The sequence below is a fragment of the Ruditapes philippinarum genome, unplaced genomic scaffold, assembly GCF_026571515.1.
Source record: "Ruditapes philippinarum isolate M1 unplaced genomic scaffold, ASM2657151v2 ctg105_1_1_1_1, whole genome shotgun sequence".
Classification (NCBI taxonomy): Eukaryota; Metazoa; Mollusca; class Bivalvia; order Venerida; family Veneridae; genus Ruditapes; species Ruditapes philippinarum.
This window is the reverse complement of record NW_026866838.1, coordinates 519,414-540,162: the sequence shown is the minus strand read 5'-3', so window position 1 is coordinate 540,162 and position 20,749 is coordinate 519,414. Positions and strand designations below refer to the sequence as shown.

Sequence of the window (20,749 nt, the reverse complement as noted above, 5' to 3'; positions counted from 1 at the left end):
AGCCAAGATTGACTTCATTCTTCAATAAAGACAATGTTAACGTTGATGGAGCGACAGAATTTACCGTAAACAATTCTGCGCCTATACCAAATGAGGTTTCCCAATCAAATCAATCGGCGAATGCTGGAACAACTGAGAAATCCAAGCAAAATGATAATGCTATACGAAGCGATTTTTCGTAACTACGTAAGGAATTTTTGGTTATTAAAATGACTTGCACAGTTTGTATTACTGAAATAAACAAATCATTCACATCGTGATGCACAAACTTTAGAGTTTTTTAGTACCGTATGGTACTGGTTACGAGAGTAACAGTCTCATCTGCAAAATACCTTGGCATTACAATATCAAATGATCTAACATGGAACAAACACATAAACAACATCACAACAAAGGCAAATCAAACACTTGGTTTTCTACGCCGAAATATCAAGGTTCACTCAGAAAGGTTAAAGTCAACTGCATACAAGACACTTGTTAGGCCCCAGCTCGAGTATAGCTCCACGGTCTGGTCCCCCTACACAGGAACTCTCATTGACCAGATAGAGTCTGTCCAGAGAAGAGCTGCTAGGTGGGTCAAACATGACTTTGGCCGTATGTCGAGTGTCACTGACATGATGACTTCCCTTCAATGGAGGCGCCTTGACCTTCGGCGTATTGACCAACGCCTGGTCATGTTTCACAACATCTTGCATGACCAGGTGGCTATCCCTTTCCCAAATTATATCGTCCCTCTTACAAGATCATCAAGAACATCCCATCCCCATGCATTCCAACAAGTCCAAACTAAAACTGATTACTATAAATATTCATTTTTCCCAAGAACAATAGTCCACTGGAATGCTTTACCACCTGATATCATGAACTTGTCTGGCCCCGAGTTCAGTCTGGCTGTTAGCCGGATTGAACATACGTCTCCCTAAAATACCTTCTCTATTTTTAACCTGTTTTTAACAATTTACTCATTTCCATTACTTTTATATTCTTTTATTTCAGTTCTTTTACTAACATTCTTGTCAGTTGACGCGCGTCAAGTCTAGGTCCCCAGCAGGGGTTTGACTATATGGAAGATAGATAGATAGATAGAGTTGACTGAAAATCGGAACTAGTCTGTTACGCTTGACAGTAGTCGAAATATCAACGCGATCAGAGCTACGCCTTTGGGATTTTGACCATGTCAAAAATTATCTAAAAATCCCGTAGGTTAAAATATTTTGACTAGCTTGACAGACGCTACCAAAGGAACCCGGGTCAGCTCGGCCCTAAAATGTACTCGGCCCCCCGAGTCAGCTTGGCCCTATTCCAACTCGGCACGGGTCAACTCGGCCCACTTTTCAATTATTAATATTTAGGTTTGTGTTAACACTATTTATCAGTTATTGTAATTATTGTAATTATTTATATTACACGGATTGACAGTTTCGAACTAGCAGCAGACAAGCTTTTCTTATCAGTAGAATTGCGAGTAAAGATAAACGATTGCGTATCTCACTGTATTTCTACATATTTAACTTCTGTTCTGTTCTTTATTACTTTAACTAGATAATGCATAGACAAGGTCTTTCTATTTGATAGAAGAAAAAAAAACGTATGACACGTGCAAATGAATTTCGGCAACAATCAATGCGCTTATACGGAATATTTAATTAGAAGCTTATGATATTAAGTAAACTCGTTTTTGTTTCATTTTTTTTTAAGATATTACTTTACAAACCAGGGTTGTCATTAACATTTTTTGCAAAAGGTTTGTTTTGAACTTGAGGCGTTCATGTCTGTCTTTATCATGCATAACAAACTAAACAAAGAGTGTTTGCTTAATTTTGAGGCGGCCCATAATGCATTTGAGACAGGCATTTTGGCCTCCTGCCGCCTCTTAATGACAACCCTGCAAACACATTTTATTAGAATCTAGATCTATATTAATTTTATCGAATCTGCAAGACAGATAAATAACTTTTTTTTTCTAAATATAGATTATACTTTATTTCAGAAGAAGTACAATGTATAATTATATAGTAATAAGATATTTCTTATTATTCATTTACTTTAACAACATGCAAAGCAAAGTTAATATGTTATATATATTTTTGTAAAGTGGGCCGAGTTGGTATAGGGCCGAGTTGACTCTTTTCCCTACCAAAGGCAAAGCTCCATAATTTTACCGGTAAGAACGAGGATACCGAATATGAATAATACGGGGAAGTCAAAGACCGGGCCCGCGAAGCCCGGCTATAGACTACACGTGTATATTTAAATGAAAATCAAATAAAAACAATTAAAAAATATTATATATATAGAATTCTATACCTATCGATGAAATTTTCTGTGTCAGTTCTAGTCGGGCGCCGCCATTTACAATGAAACTCAATGATAATAGGCGGGGTATTCCGATAACGGAACAAATCTTAACTTTTCGGATCAACAATAATGTTCGAGTGAAAACGGAAGCGGTGCATGTAATACCGAATGACACCTTTAAAACGGAAAGAATGAAAGGATTTTTTGACGACTTCCCCGTTTATAGGCTTTGCCTTATTTCATATTATGAAACACGTGTAGTCTATAGTCGGGCAAGCCAAAGCCCGGGCCGTATTAAATAGATATAAATTAACTTTGTCTGAAATTGTTTCGTAAACAAAGACTAATATTATATACTTGCATCATGTCATTGAATGAAATTAAATGAATTTAAATGCATTGTTTGCAAATTATTGTGACCAGAAATAGACCAGAATGACATGAATACAAAATATGAACATTAATTTGATACTAGAGTGGTTGGACCAATGCTCGGCATAAAATTTTTTTTTTTAGAATATTTGAAAATGTCTTGAGTTATCTTCGAGGTCACTGGTGCTTTTGTTTACATCTTTCACCATTTTATCCTGGTGTAGTTCACTGCTGGTAAAGTCATGTGACAATGCTAATAGCAGACGAACAACCGTATGTAATCCCCAACATATAAATTATTAGTTTTTTTTAACACTAGAGTTCTTGGGTTGTAAAATTTCAACTAAAAGTTGGGTACTTGTAAATGTATGAACCTAATTAATTTGGTTGTTACAATTTATTCAATATGTTTTCTTCGTAAGATAAAAATGAGATTTTATTCGAAAAACAATCCTGCATCATGTAGATTTGTCCGCCGAGCTATGGTACAATTTCACGCAAACCACTCTTGTTTATCCGGACTATCTATAGCTCAAGCCATGTACATCATTATGTGATTAGCGAATTTTACACAATGGCTATTTAAAACAATATCATGGGTCTTGAAAATGGACATAAAACATTGAGGTTTGTTGACGTTGATTTGAATTTGCCATATCAAATATAGTATTTTAACGCCGAGCGTTGGTCCACCCACTCTATATACATGCATATAAAACAACGCTTATAAAATATAATATTTGACCCTATGCCAAAATTTTATGAAAGTAATATTCATATTCGGTACTCTCTTTATATTCGCGAATATGAATTTATATTCGGTATTTAGTCATACCCTAATTTTACCGCAGCGCCCACGGTAAAATACTGTTGCACGTGTTTTGCTAAAATCAATGTCAAAAACTATCGCCAAATCAGTTCTTCTGCAAGCAGATATCAATCAGAAAGGAAAACATCACGCTGTAAAAGTAAATTATCTATACTTTCTTGCTGAAATCGTTTAATTTTTCGATGTTGAACTTTTCACGTCGTCTATGGTTGTCGCAATATTGTTTGTAATACCGAACGTCGTACAGAACGAGCGTTTTGATTGGTTTTAATCGCCTCATGAAATCGTGAGGCAGCCAATGAAATAGCTGCCTTTGACACACCCCTAATCGACTGAATATCGGCAAAAAATCCCACGGTAGATAAATGTTAATGGTTCGGCTGTGGGTATCCGACGATGAGAAAGTGCATGACTGTATTTATTTTTGAAAAATCAATTTTTGCAATCAATTTTAAATTTTTTGCCAAGACCCACTACTCTGGCATGAATTTTTACTGAATGGTTCCTCTTTATAATTTTTTGCTGAATTATTCCCCTTTATATACTTAGAAAATACTTGGTCACAGTTTTGCATTTAAGGTCTGCCTAAACAACTATAGTACTGAAAGTATTCATTTTGAAACTTAGCTACTTTGAAAATCATTGATTTACTCTAGCATGGATTTTTTTCACTGACTGACTTAGAAGTATTAAGTAGGTATTACAGTTTGCAGTCAGAAAAAAGTTAAATTACCTTCTTAAAAAATCTGTTTAGTACTATAACTTTGCCAAGATTGCCAATGCCATATAAATAAGGCAGACCTCCAACTTAAAATTAGATCATCACATTATTGTGACCTGATTAAGTTAGTTGTGCCAGAGTGACATACATTTTAAAACTAAACAAAGCTGTGTGGTTTATCTAAAGATAGAACATGTTGATTTGATGAAAATTGTGATATTTTTATGCATAATTTTTATTATCTTAAACAGTCATCTTATATAATTTTGAACAATAATTTTGACAAAAGTCTGTCGTTAATTAATTTATCTTGTCATTATACACAGGTATATAATTGGATGTTTGACAACTGTAATTTAGATTGAGATCTTTTCAATAACTGTTTTGAAATTTGACTATCAGAAATGTAAGAATAGGGGAGATAACTCTGTCCAATAGATGATGTATTGTTGAAATTGTAAATTCAGTTATGTAGATTTTGATTTTGTCACGTTAGTGCAGTAATGGGTTAAGTCCTTCTAAATCTTAAAGGAGTTAACCAGTCGGTGCACGAAGGTGACGAATTTTGTGTTGTGAAATTAATTTGCATTTTACAACAAAGAACTGCATGCAACCCTTCAAAACTGGAATTTAAGATTAAATTATTAATTTTAATTTCTTAAAACTTTCTGATGTTGACATGTTTGCTTCCTTCTTTTGACTGCACTTTAAGAGGTGAATCTTTAACCTTTCTGCCACCTTAAATCAAACTATGCCAGAAAATGTGATATTTGAATTTTGCTTGTTTTGGACCAATAACCACCCCGCCCCCTCCCCTCAAGAACTGCAGTGCACTTATTCTGATAAGCTACAATATTACATGTCAGAATGACCTCTTTGTATATGTATTGTATACTAATCAGATATATTACATAATATACTTCACTTTACGAGTACATGATATATTTGCTAATGATCTTTAAAATGGAATCTTTGGCACAGTATGACTCAGAAATAAATAGATTTTCCCTTCTCTAGAAAGGGCAAACATGAGTTTCATAATGTTTAAATGAGCTGCGTCACTACAAAACCAACATAGTGTGTTTGGGACCAGCATGGATCCAGACCAGCCTGCGCATCAGCGCAGTCTGATCAGGATCCATGCTGTTCGCTTACCAAAATCTATAACAAGTAGAGAAACTGATAGCGAACAGCATGGATCCTGATCAGACTGGTCTGGATCCATGCTGGTCGCAAACGCACTATGTTGGTTTTGTCGTGACGCAGCTCAAATAATTTCATGTGAGGAAGCTAATAGAAATAATCCAGCTAGCGTAAGGAACGTTGGAGGTTGTACTCAGGTGCTGGATTGAGCCTGAAATAATGCACACAGGAGCAACTGAGGTATCCTTCATTAAAGCTATTGTGTTGGTGTGACATATTACACAACCAAGAAAATGAATAAAGGCTTTGAGGCGTAATGGGCCTTTAATATAATTTCATGCTAAGATAAGAGATATTTAGGTATTTTGTTTATAGCCTTCTTTGTTTTTAGCTCGACTATTCGAAGAATATGAGAGCTATTGTAGTCGCCCCGGCGTCGGCGTCCGCGTCCGCGTCCGCGTCTGCGTTGGTTAAAGTTTTTTGTAAAGTCAAATATCTCAATTATTACTTGAGATATTCAATTGAAACTTACAATACTTATTTATAGTAACAAAGTACATCAGATGGACAAGTTGGATAACTCTGCCTACAATATTGACAGAATTATGCCCCTTTTTAACTTAGAAATTTTGGTTAAAGTTTTTTGTAAAGTCAAATATCTCAATTATTGCTTGAGATATTCAATTGAAACTTACAATACATGTTTATAGTAACAAGGTACATCAGATTGACAAGTTGGATAACTCTGCCTGCAATATTTACAGAATTATGCCCCTTTTTAACTTAGAACTTTTGGTTAAAGTTTTTGTAAAGTCAAATATCTCAATTATTGTTTGAGATATTCAATTGAAACTTACAATACTTATTTATAGTAACAAGGTACATCAGATTGACAAGTTGGATAACTCTGCCTTCAATACTGACAGAATTATGCCCCCTTGGAACTTAAAAATTTTGGTTAAAGTTTTTTTGTAAATTCAAATATCTCAATTATTGCTTGAGATATTCAGTTGAAATTTAAAATACTTTTTTATAGTAACAATGTACATCAGTTTGCAAAATTGCACAACTCTGCCTGCAATATTTGCAGAATTATTTGCCCCTTTGAAACTTAGAATTGCTAAAGGTTAAAGGTCTTCAAAGATATTTACTTGAAACTTTACACATGCACTTAGGGTCATAATTGGAGGGTCATACTATCAAGCACATAGAATAGTCGAGCGTGCTGTCCTACCGACAGCTCTTGTTAATTGACATGTTTATAAATGATATAAAGTTACCTTCTATAAATTTATTTAACAGCATTTTAAGTTTACACACTCAAAGATTGATTGTTTATTGTTTAAACACAAACACTTGTTCAGTTTTCACCTTGAAAATTTTCACAATCACATATTTGTTTACCTACATACTTAATTTACAAGCTCTAACAGTTTCTTTTGCTTTGTATAAAGGCTTAAAATTTTGGATAAGCAAATATCGAGCATGAAATTTCATTTTTGGAAATTGGTAATTCATATTTTAAGGTATGATCTCTTTAACCTTAATAAAATATTGCCCAATATTTAACTTCTTACAATATTTAATTTCTTACGGGGCTAATGTTTAACCACGCTGGGATAGGTTATTTAAACTTTCAAGGCCAATATAGGTTTTTAAAATATTCTGTGAGAGCAAGTTCTTTGGTCTCATTTGTAATGCTTTGAATATTTCATGTACTTTTGTTTAATTGGGTCAATTTAATCCTGTAAAAGAAAAATATTTAAATTAAACCTTTCAAGGTCTGTTTTTACTGAGGTGTGTATTTTTGCAGCTGAGTTTTGTTTAATGGATTAAATTATTTGAATATGAAAAAAATGAGCAAAATTGTGCTTTAATTTTAGTACAAATTTTCAATTGAAATTTTATTGATAACGTTTTTATGTAGTGATGGATGGAGATCTTATAAATAGAAATGAGGCATTAAGATTTGTTTTGTATGGATACAAAATGTTTAATGTATAAAACTATTTGAATTTGTAAAGGTGGTAGAATGATTGAAATTTGTAGTATATATGTAGAATTTTTTTAATGTATATTTTGTAGTGACTGGTTATTGATTTAGTTAGGACCCTTACTCAATTATTAGTTTAAACAGATTTATTAACTAAAAGGGACACCACTGAGGTTTTTTGACAAGGCAGGACTGGAAATAATTTTTCATGATTAATGTTCTATTTGATGAAGGTAGAGATCAGTAACTTTTATGTGTGCAAATTTTCAGTTCAAGGAAAATTATTCTAATTGTGAAAATAACCAAAATGAAATGCGTCGAAACGCTTTTCAATCAACAATTGAACATGAGGTCAGAATTGCACATTGTTTAAATTTTAAAATAGAACTTAAAGAAATCACCTGCATGGGAAATACATTTTTGTAAATTTCGCAATCAGTATAATGTACCATTAATCACTGCTAAACTGTTAAAACCCATTTTACCCAATAAAAATATTTATTTTAAAATTTGTTATGGCTTAAAAGATATAAAAAACTATTTGCAAGCTTTTTTTCTATATGATTGTAAATAACTCTATCATTCAATGTTTTTGCTTCATGTTTTGAAGTAACCACATTGTATTTAAATAACTCATTATACTTTAATAAGCTAACTAAAGGCAGTTATGCGTAAGTAATACTATTTTACAATTGACTAGTTCTGTCTACAGAGTTCTAAATCAATACAATTTCTACCGGCAATTTAAAGGTTTTTTGTTATCGACAATGAGAATAGCGATGTTAAATCAATTGTTTTCATCAAGAAAGAATTGACGTTCTTTATCTCAATTAAAGGTACGGTAGTTTATCAGTACAATGTACAGCGTATATTAATTAATATGGTCAATAAATACCGGTAGTTATTTAACCCTTTATTGTATCATAGTTTGGAGACCTTTCTGTTGAAAATGTTTCAGGGTTAAATCGTATACATATTCATGCACAGTGCGTTAACTGGAGTGCGGATATTAGTTACCTGCACTCCAGAGCATGCCCATTGATTGGCTCATTTTTGCCGGGGTTTACATATTGTGACGGCAGAGAAAGGGAAAGCGACAGATATATCATATTCAGATATTTGTTCATTGGTTCATTTTTGCCGGGGTTTCATTTTGTGACAACAGGGAACGTGTTTTTATGTTTGACTATGATACAAAAGAGAAAGAACACCAAAACACTTGGTAATCTGATTAATACTCGGGGGCTACGCCCCCTCGTACAAATCAGATAACCTCGTGTTTCGGTGCTCTTTCTATTACTTAACTGACTCTTTGAATAAGGGACATATTTTGTGTTGAATTTTGCATTGTCCATATTTGATTTGAAGTATTTTAAGTAAAAAAAAAAAATGATTTAAAGGCACATTATGCCTTGGAGACTATAAAAAATGTTTTCATTCTTTAGAAACTAGGTCAAACATGTGATTTATGGTGTTTAAATAAAGGTTTTTACAGCATTGTAAGATGCTTACCAACAGACAGAAAAAAGTAGTGTTGAATATGAATTTGCTTGTCATAAAAGTAGAAAAATGTAAACAAAGTAGTAATTTGACTTTTTGGCATTGGGATCATGAAGTAATTATCAGTCATTAAAATGGGCCAGAAAAAAAATCCCCACTGCAATCTGACCTTGGCTCTAAATTGAGGGATAAGGCAACCCACTTTTAGGGCTTAAAATTCAAAAAAAAAAAGAAAGAAAGAAAGAAAGAAAGAAAAGAAGAAATAAAATATTCTTACATGAGACAAGGAGGGTTTTTTTTAATGGTATGATCAAAGTACAAGTACATGTACAAAAGTCTGCTAAATGATAATGTTACATTTAATGGAACAAATTATGTCACTTTTAATGGAAACGTTATGTAGTGGAGGTTACTGGTAATAATAATGTTCTTCCAATCAATAAACTCTGACTTTGACATGTCAGGGAAAACATTTCTGCCATCTATATTTTATATGGTGATAATGAGCTGGGGTTGCATGCAGTAATAGTAATTACTGGTACTTCAAAGTAAGTCTATTTTTCTACTGCAATAAAGTTAACTTTTTCATCCATAGCTTTAGCTTAATTCTTTATGGCATGTAGGTTACAGTTTATAGATACAAGTTTAATGAGTTTTTTTTTGGTTGATTAGCTTTTAAAATCAATTATTTTTTATTTCAAATACAATATACAGTTAGATGAAAGTTGGTCTCTGAAAAATAAATTCTTATTATTAAATGTCATTGTGTTTTTGTTCATTTATTTATAGAAAATAGGAAGAAAATAGGATGTATCTATTGCATGGTATGAATTTGATGGTGACACCAATATACATTTGTAGTGATTATTTTGTATATCACTTGGTAATATTCGTGTTATGTGCTTGTCTGTCTATCCATCGATCCATTAGCCACATCTTTGTCCATTTAATAACTTGAGTCTCCTGTCTTCATACAATGTAGGAATTTATATTTTAGGATAATCATGGCCAGTAGATGATCCAATTTTAATAGGTCAAAGGTCATGGTCATAGTGAAACTTTATCTTGGCATTGCTCATGGCCAGTAGACGGTCCTACATGTAATTGATTATCAAGTCATTAGGTCATAGGTCAAGGTCACATTGGCACTTGAAATAGTTCATAACCCTTTCTAATAATCAATTATCTGAGAAAGAATTAGTGAAAGTTTGTGAAACTTGTTTGTAACATTGTCCATAGACTGTTGGTGACCTCAATATATTGTTAGATCAAAGGTCAAAGGTCAAGGTCATTGTAACACTAAGTGTAAAATCTTTGTCAAGAGCTAGACATAGGTTTGTAAAATGTTGGTCCGAGTCAACATAATCGACAGGGACTTTAGATTCTTTCTTGTGAGGAAAGTATTCAGCTGGCTTACAGAACGTTGGTAGTTCTAATCAGGTGCCTGTTTGTGCCTAAGGTCTGTCTTCACCAGTAAAGTATGAAAGTCGCCATATGACCTTTACTGTGTTGGTGCGAAATACAAAAAATCTTATGACAGCATAAATTAGTAGTAGATTCTATAATGCTTTAACATGCAGAGCTCTTATAAATTGATGTACAATTAATTTTCTCTATATTTTTCAGCCAGGGCTTAAAAGAAGATGGTAGAACATTCAAGTATGCAATGATGTTATTGAAGGAATCTGATTTGAAAAGCATTTGGTGAGCTATAAAGAAATGGACTTATCCAACCTTCCTCCACTCCAAGGGCAAATTGCGAATGCTCGGAGTTCTGTGGAATTCCATGACATCGGTGCAGGAATATCTGGGTATCTTTACGACAGGGACAATCACCAGGATGATGATCCGTGCCAGGTTAAATCATTCAATGAGAATGATGGGGAAGAAGCTGTTAAATGCCTGCGGAGATGCTTTCAGGTACACAAAGTTTATATGTTTGTAGCGGCTTTTTGGCCAGCAGATAATTTTTACCATTCCAGTTGCTGCCTGAACAGGCTATATACTGTTGGCTAACTAAACTTGAAATTTTAATCTTGATGCGCCAAAAATTGATTGTAAATAGTTCCATAAATATAAGCGGGACTATTCAGAAATTCTGCAAATTACATGCCAAGATATACTTTACATTGAGATTTAGACTTGGGAATTAATAAAATTTCTTCCTGAAACTTCAGTGGTGTTTGAATGAATGTTCAATATTATCTCAGGGCTCCAGATAAGATGCGTATACGCGTAAATTACGCATGGAAATAACACGTTTACGCATTCAAAACAAAATTTAAGCGTATGAAAACGCACACAAAATTCAGGTTACGCATTAGCAACATTTCTTTCGCGTAAACGTAACCGAAAGTAAACTCGGTGATTATCTTATTTTTAATTTCGTCTGAACGCTTTGCAAGCGTCTACCGGTAACTTCCTGTAGTTCCGACCATCATCGGTTGTTATCGTATGTATAGTATGGTGGTGGAATTAACTTCGTATGAATGCTTTGCAAGGTCTAACGGAAACTTCCTGTAGTTCCGACTATCATCGGATGGTATCGTATGTATAGTAAGGTGGTGGAATTAACACAATTTCATAAACATCCGGTACAATGTCGCTGTCAAAAGTTAAAACGATTGACTCGTATTTTATGCCGAAAAAAATCGGTTAAGGTTATAATTAATGAAATAATTAGCGCTGCCACGTATGAGCAACAGAAACATGCCTCAGGTTCAGATAAAACGTATGCCGTTTGGAAATGCAAGATTGTAAACCAAGGAAGTCCAAAAAGCAAAAGAAATGACTTTGACATATCTTGTATTACAAGTATGATAATGCAATAAACATGGAAGCATAATAAATGTTTTACTCTTTTACATACATTTTAAGGAGTAAAAATACTCCTGCCAAATTTCAGATTTCAAGTTTTACTCATTCACAACAAAATCAATGAGTAAATACTCATTGCCCTAAAAAATTATCTGGAGCCCTGTTATCTACAAAGGTACATTTGTAGATGCAATTGTTGTTAAGTAGACAATCAGAATTTATTGCTGCAAACTTCGTTTCAGAAATTTTTGATCTAAAATTTTATATTCGCACCATCCAAAGTCGTAAACATAAATGCAAACTCCACAGCAGCTTGTACTGTTCCAGACTTAATAAACACCTGTTTTATGTCAAAAATGTATAAGATCCAAGGAAAATGTAGGACCACCCTTGTTTCCAGGTTTTCAATTTTGAAAATCCTGGTTATTAGATTGGGGTATGGCGGGCGGATTGGCGGCCTGGGCGGATGGGCGGGCGGGCGGGGGCGTCAAACGAAATTGTGTCCGCTCTGTAACTCTTCAACCCTTTGAAGAATTTTGATGAAACTTCAGACAAATGTTTTACCACATCAAGATGACGTGCAGAACGCATGTTCCGCATGGCTGGCTCCAAGGTCAAGGTCACAGTGACATTAACATTGAAAATCCTGTCCGCTCTGTAACTCTTCAACCCTTTGAAGAATTTTGATGAAACTTCCCAGACAAATGTTTACCCACATCAAGATGACGTGCAGAACGGCATGTTCCCGCATGGCTGGCTCAAGGTCAAGGTCACAGTGATATTAACATTGAAAATCCTGTCCGCTCTGTAACTCTTCAACCCTTTGAAGAATTTTGATGAAACTTCAGACAAATGTTTACCACATCAAAGATGACGTGCAGAACGCATGTTCCGCATGGCTGCTCCAAGGTCAAGGTCACAGTGACATTAACATTGAAAATCCTGTTTACATGATTTTAACTTGATTTGGCAGTCAAAGGTCATATCATCTTTGGAGGTAATTTAAAAAAGATATGATATATTATTTCATGTCTACTTTGTAACTTGTTTTTCATTATACAGAATTATCAATATAATTATAGTGAACAAATTCTTCTGTGCTGAACTCGTCCCTACATTTCTCAACGGATTTTGTTCAAACTTTCACAGAAGCTTTGTCATCAAGCACCCTGGCACATATTGGGGGTTTTGTGATTGGATAGTTTTTGACCTAATTATGGCCCTTTGTTTTTTTCCTTATACATAATATTATAGTGGAACACTTCTTCAGTGGCAATTCCTCCTACATTATTCATGTTTTACATTGCACATAGTTACATTGTTTGTTGCTTGTATTTGTATTTCAAATACAACATATTTATCTACAATGGTGATAATTGAAAACCTGGTTTCATGGCATTGCCATGTTTCTTGTTTCTATTACATCAGTTTCTAAATTCTAAGAAAATCGGTTATAAGTATTATCTAAATAAAGGCCAAAACAAATAATGTAAGTTTATGGTGATTCTGAACCAGAGTAAGTAACCTTCTATAAAATAAAGAAAAAATATTCTATATAGAAAAATCAAAAGGACTTGTGAAATTACTTGAAAAGGTCTATGTAGTAATTATATGCCAAGGTCATGTAAATTTGAATTCATTGACAGTTTATTTTTGAAGCAGTTAGAGAATATAATCAGATAAATAAGCAGATGGGCCTTTATGTTAATGACCTGATATTGCTAGCTATCTATGCATCATTTAGATTTGCACTTGTCCGTCTGTAGAATGACAAAACAGTGGAAAATGGGAGTGGGGGGGGGGGGGGATCTGTGCCTGATGGGCACATTTCTAGTTTTAGATATTTAAAAATCTATTTATTGTAGGTGTTGTAAAATTTATTTATGGTTTTTAACAGAAACATGTTTTTTGGCCATTTATTAGATTAGATTAAATATTTCCAAAAATTTTTTGGCTTGTTTGTTTGGCTGGAAAAGACTTGATTGAATAATTTCATGGCCTTGTTTTAAGATTAGATTGAAAATTTCCAGCATACATAAATTATTTTGTATCTCAACACTTTGATAACACTGTTGTTCTATATAATGTTATGAAACAGTATGATTGATGCAATTTGATTTCTGGTTACCATGGAAACAGAATGTAGCATTGTCGCTCATACACAGACAATTACTGGGTGGGTTTATTTACCAATAAATAGGTTTTTCCCAGAATATTGTTCTTATTTTTTTTCTTACTTTTTTTCGTCTGGAATAATCTTGATTGTTATGGAATGAAATAAATATTTGAGAACATTAATATGATGGATTGCATCCTCATTATATATTGTAAATTGAATTATTTTATTTGGCAATTGTGTTTTCATTTTTGACTGAATTAGGAAATGGGTTATCACTGTGCTTGATTTCTGTTTTAGAAAAAAAACGTTATTTTGAATATTGGAATCAATTCAATAAAAAAAAAAATCTTAATTTGTCTAGACTTTGATATAATGTAGAAACAGTTGAGATTCCTTAAAGTGTCCACTTAGATTTATAAAACATGCATAGAGATTCTTTTCTTTATTCTATATGTAAAACCTTTCTTCTTTAAAGAAATACTGTGCTCATTCTTGAGTAAAACACTTAATCACAGAAATTTATTGAAATATATTAAATTCTTACTGAATATGTCTAATTTAAGTAAAAGAATAAATAAACTATGTATGGGAAGCTGTGTTCCCTATTAGGGGACAAGTAAAGTTGGTCCTTTCTTAACATGCACTGTTTAGCAATAAATTTAAGGGAATTAATGCAGACTTAAAAAGCACTAAATTATAATTAGGACTTAAATTGCACTAAATTAAAATTATACAATGTATTTTGAATCTTTACACCCTTGGCAGTACATGTCCGATGGATACACTGTTTTAAAAGATAGTTGGTCCTGATGAAATGTATCAAACTAGATTCAACAAATTTGAAAAATGGAAGCATTTCGTTTGACAAAATATAGTTTAAACCCCAATGGTAAAAGTGATGCACTAATAGTGTTTTAGATATATATTTGATGAAAATGGTACAAAATATGAGTACAAAATATGATACAAAATAGCAATATTAATGATTTTAATTGCCATCCATAGGGAAATAATTTCATGTTTTATTGAGTTGCTGATGAATAATTTAATATAAGTTAATCTGTTCAGTGGACTGTGTGATGGTTTATTGACAGTAAGGAAACATCAAATATTATTTGAGAGCATTGAGAGTAATATTAGAAAAATTAATTTCATTAATTTGGTAGCCTAATTTTGAGAGAGTCTCTGTCCCTCCCCAATATATACTTTGATTCTTATGCTGCAGTCTCACTTACTCCCAGCTGAGCCCAGGACCACCCCGGTAAATTATTGAGATGATCGGGGATGATCCTGGGTGAAATTATTGTTGCAGTCACACTTACCACTAGTTACTACGGTAATTCCCAACTAACCACCAAGGAAGTGATACGGACCATCCAGGCAGAGCCCAGGTGAAGATACGGTTCATGCCGGCGCTTCCCCAGTGTGGTTCCCGGATTACGCCGGCAGAGACCAGGTTTACCCAGGCAGAGCCACGGTCGATCCAGGCAGAGCCTTGGTAGAATTCCGGTGGATTAAAAACACAGGAAAATTATTACATACTGTAACCCAACGAATATTCGCGACCAATTAATATTCGCTTTATTCGCGGATGGCCACGAAGCGCGAATATTTGTTTGCGCGAATAAGTCCGCACGATTTCGCGAATAAATTGGAGAGAAATTTTTATTTTAGACGTTGTTCATGCAAAGCTACTTGTTTGGACCCTATAAAATTTTTGTTTGAATAAATCGTTTGACAAAAGTGGGAAAACTATTGAGCATCACAAAAGGCTATTGTTTTTTGGATCCTATAAAATAATTGTTAGACAAAGGTGGTATAAACCTATCGAGCATCACAAAAGGGTATTGGGTGTACATAATTACAAACAGTGAAATACAAGATGGTTTCATACTAGTATCGATTTTTACCAGTCAAATTTAACAGCCTGTCTAGCTCAGTTGGTTAGATTGCGGACTCGTATAACATAATTTTCTCGGCGTGGGTTCGATCCCTGATTGGAGAAGGTATTTTTTCTGAGGGTTTATTTTTTATCAACCACCCTTTTAACGGCATGTTTAGAAATGAAGACGAACGATGCGTACATGTACATATATAGAGAAAATGTTTTGCTGAATTGTGATCACAGTTCACTTACCAATATAATATAAGGTTAGCGTATTGTTAATCCTATTTAAGACACCAATAATGACCTCAGTTATTGAAGATTAATAGTCGGCTAATGGATTTTACGGCCCCATCGGACTTTCCAATCCGCGAATATTTTTTTTTCGGAAATCAAGAAAACGCGGAAATTAATATTCGCGAATATGTCCGACCTCGGCAAAACGCGAAAATTTGTATTCGCGAATATAAATTGGGTTACAGTATACATATACATAATTTTCGTTATGCCCCCCGAAGGATGAGCATATAGTCGCTGCTATGTCAGTCCATCCTTTCACCTGTCTATCAGCTTTTCTTGTAATAATTGCCCTTTGTTTATTTTTACATTTTGAACTTTGTCCGGGACGTAACAGATATCAACATGAAACTCTGTAGGTAGATAGATCTCATTGAGTAGAAGTGCATTGTTAAAGAACCTTTAGAAATGCAGCCTTGTCTTATTTTGAAGTTATTGCACTTTGTTCATTTTTACACTTTGAATTTTACCCGGGACATAACTCTGAAACTATAAGAGATATCATCACGAAACTTTATAGATAGATAGATCTTATTGAATATAAAGTGCAGTGCAAAAAAAACATAACTCTGCCTTGCCTAACTTTGGATTTTTTGCCCTTTGTTCATTTTTTTTATACTTTCCTGTGTCCAAAACCTTCTCGGGGAGCATCACCCGGTTCAACCGGTTCTTGTGAAAAAAATTAATTTCAATTCAATTTAACATGCATGGTACATAGCAGAGGCTATCTGTAGGGACATATTTCTGTCTTCTAGCTGATTAAGTCAGATGCTGTTAAGTCATGGTTCTGGTAAGGAAGAGCATGAGGCATTTTAGGGGAAAATATTAGCATTTTTAGGGGAAAATATACCTATTTTTGGCTAGGGGAAACAGCCTTTATTTGCCTGTAAAATACAGTGAAAAAAATCACTGGTATCTACAACGTTTTATCCTGTGGCCATATTATATAAATGACAATACCAAAGCATTTTAGAGAATTAAGGTTTTGTAGCCCATCAAACAATTATTTTCAGGGGCGTCGCTTTATGTTTAAATTCATGTGCAGACCATATTCTAGGTTGGTATAGGGGCAAACTCTTTCCTCTCTTTCTTCTTTGATTGCTTGTTCTTCCCTGGCTCAATAAAGATGGCAAAGGCTGATTACTTTCAGCTCTTACAGGTTAAAGTTCAAATAAATAACTTACATTTTCTTTAATACATTTTGTGTACTTTATTTTGTATACTTCATAGTATTCAAATACAGGAAATATTTTTGGAGAGCATAATTCCTTTTGTCTATATGTTAAGAAGTCTTCATATGTTTATTTGTCACAAACATTGACCATTAACTTTGATGGTTATTTGCAAGAATTAAATGGTATATATTCAAAATGTAAACAATTGCTGTTTTGCAAAGAAACAAACCTATTTTGGGATAAAATTGATGAATAACAAAACAAATACAAAAATAATCAGATCAAAATAAAAATCAATTTAAGGATCAAGATAAATATTTGGATCACCTGTAAATGCCCATATCTTGCAAAATAACAATAAATTTATTCTAAAATTTAATAAACATGCTATTTCAAGTCCAGTTTTTTCATGTTAATATTGAATATTATTCTATGAGGATTAACAATGGAGAATATTTGAGTTTTTATACGCCCATTTGAAAAACGGGACGTATTATGGGAACGCCCCTGGCGGGCGGGCGGGCGGCGTCCAATTTTGTCCGGAGCATATCTCCTACATGTATGGAGGGATTTTAATGAAACTTCATAGAAATGTTCACCACTATGAGGAGCAGTGTCGCGCACATGAACCAGGTCTCTAGGTCAAAGGTCAAGGTCACACTTAGAGCTCATTGAAAAATGCTTGTCCGGAGCAAAACTTCCACATGTATAGAGGGATTTCAATATAACTTGGCACAAATGTTCACCATTGTGAGGCGGAGTGTCGCGCGCAAGATTCAGGTCCTTGCGGCCAAGGTCAAGGTCACACATAGAGGTCAAAGTTCAGATAAAAATATGAAGATGTGTATATGGACCATTTAGTCATCATTTATTGAGGGATTGTAACACAAATGGTCATTATCAAGACTATGGCTGTGATACATATAATTCAGGTCAATATATACAAGGTCAAGGTCACTAAAGATGATGAAATATCCAGATTTTGTCCGGAGCATATCTCCTACACGCATGGAGGGATTTTAATGAAATTTCATAGAAATGTTCACCATTATGAGAAGCCATGTCATGCACATGAACTAGGTCTCTAGGTCAAAGGTCAAGGTCACACTTAGAGCTCATTGAAAAACGCTTGTCCGGAGCAAAACTTCCACATGCATAGAGGGATTTCAATATAACTTGGCACAAATGTTCACCATTGTGAGGCGGAGTGTCGCGCACAAAATTCAGGTCCCTGCAGCCAAGATCAAAATTCTGGAAACAAAGTGATCCCTCGGAAGCATTAATCACAACAAAATAACATAAGAATTGCAGACTCGGTTTGATTGAGTCTGTACATGAGGGATAATGAATAAGTGCAACATCCCTCACGCCCCCTAGCACCGGCTTGAGCGGTACTCAATTCTCAACACTTTATAGTGTTGGCATCAATGATCCCGAAGGACCAGAAAATATAACAACACTGAAGTGAAGTACGGGGCAACTTTTTACGGCTGCCACACGGCACTTGACACCTGCTGTTGTGAAGTACAAAATTCTGGAAACAAAGTGATCCCTCGGAAGCATTAATCACAACAAAATAACATAAGAATTGCAGACTCGGTTTGATTGAGTCTGTACATGAGGATAATGAATAAGTGCAACATCCCCTCACGCCCCCTAGCACCGGCTTGAGCGGTACTCAATTCTCAACACACTTTATAGTGTTGCATCAATGATCCCGAAGGACCAGAAAATATAACAACACACTGAAGTGAAGTACGGGGCAACTTTTTACGGCTGCCACACGGCACTTGACACCTGCTGTTGTGAAGTACAAAATTCTGGAAACAAAGTGATCCCTCGGAAGCATTAATCACAACAAAATAACATAAGAATTGCAGACTCGGTTTGATTGAGTCTGTACATGAGGGATAATGAATAAGTGCAACATCCCTCACGCCCCCTAGCACCGGCTTGAGCGGTACTCACACATAGAGGTCAAAGTTTAAATAAAAATATGAAGATGTGTGTAGGGATGATTTAATCATCATTTATTGAGGGATTGTAACACAAATGGTCATTATCATAACTATGGCTGTGACACATGTACTTTAGGTCAATATATGCAAGGTCAAGGTCACTAAAGATGGTGAAATATCCAGATTTTGTCTGGAGCATATCTCCTACATGTATGGAAGAATTCTTATAATACTTTATGGAAATGTTCACCACCATGATATGTATTGCTCCATGCATGATCCAGGTCTCCAGGTCAAAGGTCAAGGTCACACTTAGAGCTCATTGAAAAACGCTTGTCCGGAGCAAAACTTCTACATTCATAGGGGGATTTCAATATAACTTGGCACAAATGTTCACCATTGTGAGGCTGAGTGTCGCACGCAAAATTCAGATCCCTGCGGCCAAAGTCAAGGTTACACATAGAGGTCAAAGTTCAGATAAAAATTTAAAGATGTGTATAGGGACCATTTAGTCATCATTTATTGATGGATTGTAGCACAAATGGTTATTATCATGACTACAGGTGTGACACATTTAATTTAGGTTAATATTTGCAAGGTCAAGGTCACTGGAGATGATTAAATATCCAGATGTTGTCCGGAGCATATTTTCTACATGCATGGAGGAATTTTAATGTTACTTTATAGAATTGTTCACCACCATGAGACGTAGTGCCCTGCACATGAACCAAGTCTCTCGGTCAAAGGTGTAGGTCACAGTTAGAGCTCATAGAAAAACGCTTGTCTGGAGCAAAACTTCTACATGCATAGAGGGATTTCAATATAATTTGGTACAAATGTTCATCATTGTGAGGCTGAGTGCCGTGCATAAAATTCAGGTCCCTGCGACCAAGGTCAAGGTCACACATTCTGTGCATATCTTCCCTACTGATTTGTTTTAAGGTTCATTTAACAACCCAGTGCCAAGAATAAAAACTTGCTTGCTAGATAACACTTATCCATAATGCCCCCATCTCCATCTAAAGCTTTCGTAAACGGGCGTATTTTGTGACTATGGCACCCTTGTTAGATTTGATCCTGATCTTGATCCTGATCCTTAAATCTTTGTGAACATGGGGCCAGGACAAGTTTTGTTAAAATCACAGGGATTTGACTTTGAAGTGGGTAAAACTTAGTCAAAATGACCCTCAGGATTCATGGCTATTGTTTAATCATAATTACTGAACTGACATTTAGGAAATTGTAACTTATTAAGATCTTGTATTGACTATCTGATAGAATTTAAATATTATGGGGTCTTTCAACATCATTTGCTGTTCCCTGACAATAATGGCGTCTTTCAACATCATTTGCTGTTCCCTGACAATAAAGGCGTCTTTCAACATCATTTGCTGTTTCCTGACCAATTGGGAAGTGACGCTCTACATAAAATGTATTTATAACCTTTGAGCGATTTAGAAAATTAGGATAGGATTCTCGAGTAATCAGATTTCACTTAGATTTAAGCCAATCAAAATTGGTCAGGAATCCCAATGATCCTTAAATGAGTACAAAGTGAACATACAAAATTTGATTTAATCAATTTGTTGAAAATTAACACTAATGGTAACAAATTAAAATGAATAGAAACAATTATGGTAAA

The 20,749-nt window shown here is 34.5% G+C and overlaps 1 protein-coding gene across 1 annotated transcript in view; it reads left to right on the top strand.

Moving 5' to 3' along the window:
* The first annotated feature begins 10,135 nt into the window (after window positions 1-10,135).
* Window positions 10,136-20,749, top strand: part of LOC132733899 (uncharacterized) — a 39,112-nt gene continuing 28,498 nt past the window's right edge. Inside the window, exon 1 of the mRNA XM_060720627.1 lies at window positions 10,136-10,776. The gene's annotated coding sequence lies outside the window, so the exon portion shown is untranslated. The remainder of the gene's footprint in view (window positions 10,777-20,749) is intronic.